This window comes from Dipteris shenzhenensis, chromosome 30 (assembly GCF_047967505.1).
Source record: "Dipteris shenzhenensis isolate YYH24624 ecotype China chromosome 30, Dip_SZ_1.0, whole genome shotgun sequence".
NCBI lineage: Eukaryota > Viridiplantae > Streptophyta > Polypodiopsida > Gleicheniales > Dipteridaceae > Dipteris > Dipteris shenzhenensis.
Window position 1 is genome coordinate 26,376,378 of NC_141625.1, and position 10,880 is coordinate 26,387,257.

The following is a 10,880-nucleotide window of genomic DNA, read 5'->3' on the forward strand; positions in this document are numbered from 1 at the left end:
GGATGACTCCACTACAGGCCTTTTCTAGTAAGAAACCTATAGCTGCACATTTCAGAGTTTTTGGATGTGATTGTTTTGTGCATGTCCCTGATGCTAACAGGACCAAATGGGAACCGAAGAGCCGGAAGTGTATTTTCTTGGGCTACAGTGAAGAGGCAAAGGGTTACCATCTCTATAATCCTATTACCAAGAATGTAATAGTAAGTCGTGATGTGGTCCTCTCAGAACAACTGCATCAATTGGAGGAGGATGCTTCCTTCCCAGACAACCAGGACCAAGATATCCATACAGTACAACCACCAACAGCAGACCGAACTCCCCCAATGGTGCTTGGGAGGATTCAAGATAAAGAAGAGGAAGAAGAGCCTGTAGAACCACAACAGCAACGGCCATTCCCAGAGTGGGTAAAGCAGCTTTTGGATGGCAGAGAACCTCCAGCCATTGAGGAGGAATCATCCAAACACCGCTGGTCCAAGAGATTAGAGGAGCAAAGAAGGGCGCAGGAACACTTTGTCAACTATGCTTTGATGATAGAGGTGATCCGTGCTGAAGAACCCAAGTGTCTTGAAGAGGCACATGGTGATGATAGGTGGATGGAGGCTATGCAGTCGGAGTATGGCTCCATAATGAATAACAACACTTGGGACCTTGTGGATCGACCACCAAAACACAAGGTCATTGGCACTAAGTGGGTGTACAAGACCAAGTACAAGTCCGACGACATGTTGGATAAGTACAAGGCTCGGCTTGTGGCAAAAGGATTCACACAAATACATGGTTTTGATTATGAGGATACTTTTTCTCCCACAGCTCGACTAACCACAATTTGCAGCGTTTTGGCTTTAGTAGCACAGGAAAGTTGGCTCGTGTTTTAGACGGATGTAAAATCCGCCTTTCTGAATGGAGATCTCAAGGAGCAGGTATACGTGGAACAACCACCAGGTTTTGTGATCCTCAGTTCAACACGTAAAGTCTGTAAACTGAAGAAGGCACTTTACGGGCTGAAACAGGCCCCACGAGCATGGTACCAGTGGATTGATGCCTACTTTCTACAAAACAGTTTAGGAGGAGCCCATTTGATGCAAATTTGTATATCTATAGAGAAGGAGGCAAGTATATGATCGTGGTCCTTTATGTGGATGACCTTGTCATAATAGGGAACCATGAAGAAAAGATCTCGCAGACAAAGCAGTTGCTAGGAAGAGAGTTTAAAATAATAGACCTCGGCCTGATGCATTTCTATTTGGGGATTGAGGTTTGGCAAGAGCCAAAACAGATCTTCATCTCATAGCTGAAGTATGCTGGAGAGATACTGAAGGCATTTGGCATGGCTGAGTGCAAGACAGTTGGCACCCCTATGGAGGTTGACGTGAAGCTCTCAAATGAGGATTCATCACCACTGGTGGACGAAGCAAAGTACATAAGGCTTGTGGGTAGTTTGATTTACTTGTGCAACACGTGGCCGAACATCAGTTTTGCGACTGGTGTACTAAGCAAGTTTTCCAATAAGCCTCGGGAGAACCATTGGAGGGTAGGGATGCGGGTGCTGAAATACATCAAAGGCACACTTGATTATGGCATCACCTATACCAAGGGCAACATCTTGACCAGATTCTGTGACTCGGATTGGGCAGGAGACGTGGACAGCAGGAGATTGGTGACAGGTTACTATTTCTCACTAGGATCTGGAGCTGTGTCATGGGTCAGCAAGAAGCAACCCACAGTTGCTCTTTCTTCTACCGAGGCTCAGTACAAATAAGCATGTTTTGCTTCCTGTGAGGCAGTGTGGTTGAGGAGGAATTTGAGGGGACATGGGTGTAGTGAGGTCAAAAATCAATCAATCAGTGAGATGAATGATGAACGAATTCAAAAATGTCTTGGTGACCAACACGTCGTTCGATAGTTTCACAGTTCTATTAGCATTAAAGAGGTCCTTATAAGAACTGAAGAATCCAAAATAAGACAAAGAAATGTTTGTGAAGTGAAGCATACAAACCATGGTAGTGGCATCATTGAATGAGGATAAATTTTATATTCCAAGAGCTTCAAGAGTGTTGAACATACACCCTAGGAATTTATACTCACCACTTACTAGGTTTTCTAATGATGATGAGGAAGGAAGAAAGTTGTCTTTTGATCTTTGCAAATGAAAATCCCGTAACAATGTGTTGAGCTTTGAAGTAAGGGAACTCGTTGTCAAATTTTGGATAGAACAAACAAGGGTGACACAAAACAAGAAGGACATTTGTCATCATCGAATTGCAAAAAATGAATATGAGAAGCACCCAATACATTTCCTCAATGATTCCCAGGTAAGATAAGTCTCTATACATAGTGTTTGATGCGAGTTGTGGCAGTGTGCTCTATAGTAGTTTTTAATATGCTTCTTGGGAAGAAATGATGCATTAATGTGTTATATCGATAGCATGTATATAGGTCTACTACATAGCAATAAAATGGGCTATAAATAAATACTTCATAGCATGTACAATCTGCCACATAGCATGTAGAGTGTGTTGTTTAGCATACTAGGGTACTATAAAATCAATGTACTATTCATGTAGCATAGACAACATGAGGCACATGGCATACATGGTGTGCTATATGCCAAACATTATGCTATATGGTATACTTGGTGAGGTGAATAGAATAAATCATGTGCTATGTACCATACATAGTGTGCCCCATCTACATATACTCAAAGAGTGTGCTATATAGAAGATTTAGTGGGCTAAAGAGCAAAAAAAGTGTGCTCGGTAGCATATTAATTAGCTATGTAGTGCATAGCATATTCTGTGGGTTATATCACACACACAATGTGCTATATAGTATACCTGGTGTGCCACTACTATGTATACTCAAACTATGTGCTATATAGCTGATTCTGTGGTTTGAATAGAAGAAACAATGAGCTATATAACATGCAAAATTCCACATATTTGTCTATGTGCTACATAGCAAATTTTGTGGGATGTATAGCACACAATTTGCTATATAGTATACCTCGTGTGTCATGACTACGTATACTCAAACTATTTACTATACAGCTGATTTTGTGGTCTGAAAAGCATAAACATTGAGATATATAGCATAAAAAGTTCAACATATTTGACTATGTGCTACCTAACATTAACTGTGGGCTGTATAGCACACAAAATTTTCTATATAGCATACCTAGTGTGCCACGGCTATGTCATAATGTGTGCTATATAGCTGAATCTATGGTTTGAATAGCTCAAATAGGGAGCTATATAGCATGCATAGTTCCACATCTATGTCTGTGTGCTATATAGCACATTTTGTGGGGTGTATAGGACACACAATGTGCTATATATCATTCATGGAGTGCCATGACTATATATACTAAAACTATGAGCTATATGGTTGATCCCATGTGTTGAGAGATATGGTGCCATGAGCACATAATTAAAGGCTAAGGTATGGTATAGGAAAGAATTAAAGTAGCCACCCTAGGATGTGGACTACATGATGTGGAGATGTGGATTGAGGATATCCACAAGGAGAGATGTGGATCAGAGGATCCCACAAGTGTTGACTATTCAAAGGGCACTCTCTATATAAGAGGCCTATCATGTATTGTTGATTACAAGGGAGAAATGCACATTCACTCAAGATTCTGTTTATGAGTCCAAGCTAATCTATCTTGGAACCTAATTGAGTTGAGGTACATTTCATGAGCATTCTCTTCATCATGTTTCCACATAGGTTCCATCCACCTTAGAGCGCTCCATGGATCCTGAGGCATGCATGTTTTCTCATGGTATCAGAGCTTAGGTCTAGTATCCTAGATTAGTTATATGCACGCCTTAGGAACTTGTGAGTTCTCCTAGGTTAGTTTTAGTTTTAGAGTGAGAGATTTATGTTCTCTTCGTGATTGAGAGATTTGTGAGGGTTCTTCTTCTTCTTCTTAGGGAGAGAGACAGTTTTGTACTATACTTCTCGAAAGAGGGACAGGGATTCATCGCCTAAAAGCGTATCTACACAAAGCTTGCCTCACAAACAAAGCAAGCCGGCAGACTTTGACAAGTTCAACAAAGCAAGGAGTGCGGGACAAAACACAAGTCAAATGATTCCATCAGTGCCAATCTGGAGCAAGTGACAAGCGAGGTCTGCATACGCAGCCCTCAAGACAGAAACTACTATTCTTGGCCTATTTACATGCTCCAATGTACAGCGATCACGCAGGCAGCAAACTACTCCGTCTCAAGCAAGCAAACAACAAAGGCACACATGACTCGAGTGATAGCAGTGCAACTAAGCCGTCCTACGACCTAACAAGCAAGAAGTGCGACTAGTAAATCACCTATACACAGCAGCCAACCAAGCGAGCAGCGAGCACAGCAGCAGAACCTGTCAGCTTACTAAGATGGACAATGGCTCTACGGCTCTTGCGATGCCATCAACACCCGTGAGCAGTGCTATCCCTTGCTGTCGGCAACAAAAGCCAAAACCAGCCAAGACTGGTTGCTCCGAAAGCTCCTAAGGCTGCCAAGGCCCCAAAGCCTACGTGACTATAGCTCCTGGTTTCCAACATCCAACCGACTAAGCATGGACACAGCAGCACTGACGGATTGTACGCACACAAAGGCAGACTCGGACAGTAGCACATCTAATGACAGACTTCATCACATGCAAGCAGTCCCTCTACATTGGCAGTGACTCCAGCCCGACGGCCTAGCCAACCACAACCAGTAGCGACCATCTAAGAGCAGCCAGCGCTCCTGCTTCATATATGGCTCAACAGACCTCTAGCAATGAAAAACTCCAGTAGCATACATCGGCCAACTAGCGACTGCGTCTACAGCTAGGACCAAAGCTCTAGCCTCCTTCCATAACATACCTCTCCAATCGACGTCCGCTCCAAAAGCCTCGCCAGAAGAACTCGGCATCAACAATTTGCAATGAACAAAGCAGCTCTACTACTCGACTGCGTGAAGCAAAGAGTAGCTAGGAGGAAGTATCTGATCGGGTCGCGGCGCCAGCGACAACGACAAAGAAATAAAAATTCACCCGAAACCTTATCCTCCTCACAAAGTGATATTGAATCTCAATGTGTTTTGTGTGAGCATGGAACACAGGGTTCTTTGCAATTGCCATGCAACTCTGACAACTGCAAAATACTATTGACTATATCACTTGTAGTCTCTTTCTTCTTTGCTTCAACGTCCATTGAAAGGTCATTGGTTTATGCTGCTAGTTTTCTTTTCCTTTACTCCCGTCTCCTATTAGCTTCATATTTTTGTATAATCTTTGATTTTGGTGAGATATCTTTAACAACTTGGATTTGATTGCAATGAATAGTATACATTAGAACGCTGCCAGGTTCCATAAACCGTGTGAGTTACACACACACAAGCAAGAATAGATGTAGAAGACTGTGAGAGAGGGGAAGATACCGTAAAATCTTCCACATTACATTTTAGAAACTATGCATACCTCGTCAATGGGCCATGGTTGCAGGGAAGATTGACGTGTGGCTCCATATTGTGCTTGGGCAGAGATGAGGATGTGCAGACAAGTATCATAGAAGATTAATGTCGAGGTTCAGAGAGACAACAAGAGAGATAAGATGTAAGATTGTAGCAGATTCAAATTGTGAGATAAATAGAAACACAACAGGAGAATAGAGAAAATACTGGGTGGGTCTTGTCGACACGGTTTGTAGTTACAGTAGATGCCCACGTTCTGGTTGCACGTAATAGAACTTCTTTTTAAAAATATCCTTTGATTTTGTGCTTTTTGTGCTTTCACAACTCGTGTTTGGGACATAAATATTTTGGACACCTTACCTTGGTCCAATCCTAGGTGACTATAATACTTAAATATCTTTTCGACTATTTGCTTCTTCTTTTTTGGAATGATTTGGGCCCAACATTAAGTGGCAAGTTTTTATGTGACCTTATTGGACCTGTAGCGTCGGTGATGACTAACGATCTCTTCATGACCATCGAAGAGGACGTTGGAGTAGGACAACAAGGAGCACATGCTGAGCAAGTCTTCAAGTTTCCTCTTGGGACTGTATGAGATGCAGTTATGGAGCATCAGTGGCGAGTGCTGCAAGAGAATGAGAAGCTAACAAGTGATAATCAATGATGATTGCATGCACTATTATTATAAACTGTACAAAGACTTGATATCGAGAACACATATGTGTAGATGTTCTTGATAGCTACCAACTGTTCCCAATAGGCACGTGACGCACAAGCCGCCTTGTAACATATAGAGCAAGGAGGCACATTCTCGGCAATCAACCATGATTTTGTTGACCTAGCCATGCACAAACGGGTCACATTACCTACACGATTATAGTTCATCATGGATGGGCAATATTGTACAATCTGCCAAGATCGCTTTGACATGGCTACATGACATTATGCTCTCCCTTATGACCATCGCTTTCACCTTACTTGCCTTATGAATACTCTAAAGGTGAGAAGTGCATGTGTGGCATGCAACGCTCGTGGCACATGAATTGTATGACATGCTTGGCATGAGAGAAACCTACTCTCCTAATATGTGGCTACATAGAATTCAAATAATCAAGAGAGCAAAAAGTTGTATACAAGTTGACATATTATATAAAACCATTTTTTGACATGTCTAATTGATTTGCAAGAATTGTGTTAAAATATTGTTTCAATGGTGTATTGGATCAATATTTGTTTTGTCTTCAATTCTCGTTAAGTTTTTTTCTGATTAATTCTCATTTAATTCACAACCATGTAATATTGAATCAAATTCTCATAAAGCATAACACTTTGTTTTACTAGCTTACAAACAATGTCGATCATCCTTGCCATCTTGTTGATCATCGCTAGCATGCTTGTGGTGGTATTCATTGTGTGCAGCTACCTCGTTGTTTTGTATCGACATGGGCTGCATATCTTGCTTGGGGCTCAAGGCACCCACTAGCCTCTTGCATGATTCGCCATGTAAAAAGCTTCTAGAGTACCCTTTTTTGGTAGTCGTTGGTTTTAGTTTTTGCATTTCTGATTTTACATGGAGATTGCCATTTGTTGGCTTCATTTTTTGTCCATCCCATTTTTTTGTAATAATAATGTTTATAGAGATGTAAACTCTACAACGTCGGATGTGAACATCGTGTAAGTTAAAATGTATAACAAGCATCGATCCTTATAGTTATGAGCCATTTTACATGGGGATTGGCATTTGTTGGCTTTATTTTTTCCCCATCCCATTTTTTGTAATAATAGTGTATCTGGAGATGTAAACTCTAGAAGATGGGTATCTGGGATGTGAGCATCAAGTTGAAATATATAACAACTATCAATCTTCATAGCTATGAGCTAGTCACTTTCTTTCAACGCATTCACTTTGCAAGAAAATGTTTTATTGTGCAATTGCTGAAGTAATTGACGTGGAATTTAAAATAATGTAATGCCATTATCATATGAAACATGTTTAGCGCATTATGTGAAACTATTTTGTGCAATTGTTGACATAATTGACATGAATCTGTTGAAATAATGCACAAACATTGATTGTCATACTATCAAGTAAAGTCATAAATAATGCAATGCTATTATCACATAATTCACAAAACATGTTTAGTAGCACTATGAACTAGGGAGTGAAAAAATTAGTTTTACCATATTAAAAGAATAACGGCAACATAAACTTTGAAGACTATCCTCAATCAAAAAGGAGATTTACAATGCCATGAAACACTACTTTTGGTCAACATACCTGAAAATGGAAGCAACAATGGCCTCAGCTCTTGGTCCCTTGCATTTTGCAATGGCTCAATGCACATCACCCAAGAAATGCAACCTCATTCTTGAGCGAGAACCACTATTTTCTTGATGGTAGAATTTACATCTCCATCGTTTACCACCTAACATCGTAACATTATTCTCCACATTTGCAACAGCTTCAACTAGGTCCATAGGCTATGCTATTGACTCAACATTACTATTAGCAAGTACCCGCAAGATGGTGGGCACTCTCTCCACACCATCGCCTCGTGGCATTGTTCTATTGGTATCTCGCACAAAGTGCCATAACATTCTCACCACCACTGAGCCTCAGAATTCTTGTAGGTAGATGTCACATCTTCAATGATTGCCAACTAACATTGCAACATAGTTGCATGCCGCTATGGCTCCTACGGTCCTCTCTGGAGCCATCAGGTGATGTCAAATTGGGGATTATAGTTAATCCAATACCTTTCATAATCATCAAAAAACTTTTGAGCTCGTTGTAGCATTTTAGGTCTAGCTTGCAACATGTAAGTAGCAACTGCAAGCTTACTAGACCTCAAGAGAGAGAAATAATCCAACTGTCTTGCCCCCTCTTGATGTAATTGGATGACTATGAATGTGGTAGTCTACTTATTAAAATAGCTATGGGATGGAATATTGCCTTTTCCCATGTCCCCCCCCCCCCCTCTCTCTCTCTCTCTCTCTCTCTCTCTCTCTCTCTTTCTCTCTCTCTCTCTCTCAAGTAAGCATTTATCTACACCATGATCATCCACAACATTATGCTTTGCTGACGAATGTCAGTATTTCACACACACTAGTGTAGTAGCTAGCATTATAGGTTGCAAACCATTTTAATGCTTTCAAAGTTCCAGTGCATTTGTAATGCCATCTAATTTCTAAATGCTTTAACATACATTCCAAGTGGCATGACATCAATCAACAAAATTTTAATGGTAAAATTTTTAATGAGTCATAATAGAACCATGGACATCAGTGTCAATACTATTTCAAGTGGCATTGTACTATACATCTTAAAGTATCTTCATCCTCATCATCGCTGGAGCTTCAGCTTCAGCTTCGGCTTGCACTTTGTCCAATGATGGGAGGATCATGCAACAGACCTGGGAGATCATAGTTTACCCACTTTGCTAGATCTCCATCGTTACTATCTCCCTTAACATCATCCAAAACTCTACCATTTGCATAACCATATACTAATTTCTCTGCTCTTTTTGTCTTCAAGCGATCTCTTGTGACAGAATGTACAAACTTGTAGTTACTCCAATTTTGTTCGCTCGACAAATTGCTACAAGGTTGGGATAGCATTTCAAGGCCAAGGTTTGCAAATGGGGTGTCGATACTACAAAATCTGCCCACCATTTCCATGCAGGCATCTCCTTTGCAAGGTCTTGTATTATTGTATAAGCAAACAACCTTCCCTATTTCAAAAAGAGGATAATTCCCTAACAGTAGCAACATATTCAAATTTATCTTTAAAAAAGAATCTCAAGAGATTATGCCAAGGTTGCATTATGTGTTCCAATGTTTTTGAACGATACTCCCACCATTAGGAATCTAAAATATGACCAACATAGTGAAGGTCATTGTGAGCATGATTCTATCATTGACTGTAGGCTTAAAGTTTTTTAAATCCTTAGTAAGTTTCAAACTCTGCTCCATGGGAGTGGCTGCAATCTTGCAATCTACCATATGAAACTTCTTCAGCAGACTGTCAACATACTTGAGCTGACTCATGAATGTGCTATTTGAATCTCTTCAGAACTCAATACCAAGACAATAGTGCATAAGTCCAAGATCTTTCATGTTGAACTTTGCAGATGAGTCTTGTTTTAGCTTTTTGATGAAGCTATCCTTGCTTCTGGTCATAATCAAATCATCTATGCACGTAAGTACAATAGCAATGTCTTCCCCTAGAACTTTGTAGTAGAGAGTATGATCTGCATTGAACTTCATGTATCCTAGATCACCCAGGTAAGATAAGTTTCTGTACATATTGTCTACTGTGAGTTGTGGCTATGTGCTCTATAGCAGTTTTTAATATGCTTCTTGAGAAGAAATGATGCATTAATTGTGAAGATAGTGGGAGAGAGGGAAGGAGTCTCACTTGAGGCTTTCTCACAAGCACAATGGGGGAATACACACAAAGGTGGAGGTTGAAAACAGTTTTCCTCTTCTTAGTTGTGAAAGCCAAAAGAACTCTAGTACAAAGAAATAGAAGAACCCTATATGTGGGTCTCAAACCAAACTCAACTAACTAAGGTGGCATACTAACTGAGCCACGAACTAGTGTAGATAAGGATAGCTGTCATCCAGCTATTATTCGTGGGCGGTGTACCAACCGCATCTGTAGCTAACAAGTTGGTGACATAAATGCACAACGGTCACCCTGGCATATCACGAGTGGAGCTCGATATCTCAACACTCCCCCTCGAGCTCAATCCCAATTCCTGCACACCAAGTAGGTCTCTGAACTTGCGTAGCATCTCTGCGCCCAATGCCTTCGTGAATATGTCAGCTACCTGATCCTCTGTGCTGACATAAACTAGATCAATAAGATCTAGTAAAACCTTCTCCCGCACATAGTGATAATGCACCTCAATGTGCTTTGTTCTAGCATGATAGACTGGGTTATTTGCCAAGTGTATACTGCTCATGTTGTCACAATAAATGACAACTGGCCCATCTGTAGACTGATGCATATCATAGAGTAGCTTATGCAACCAAGCTACCTCACATGCAGCCATTGCTGTACCCTTGTACTCAGCCTCTGTGCTCGACAAGGCAACTGTAGGCTGTTTCTTGCTGCTCCAAGTGACTGCAGCACTCCCAAAAGAGAACACATATCCACTGGTAGATTGTCTATCAGAAATACTACCAGCCCAATCAGCATTAGTGTATCCATGCAACTGTATCTGAACCCCAGCCTCATAAAATAGTCCATACTGCAATGTGGACTTCACATACCTGAGTATGCGTCTAGCCGCATCCAAATGCGGTTTCCTTGGAGCCTGCATAAACTGACTTACCAACCCAATAGCATAGCTCAAATCTGGCCTGGTAATAGTCATGTAAATCAAACTTCCTACTATGCGTCTGTACATAGTAGGGTCTTCCAGA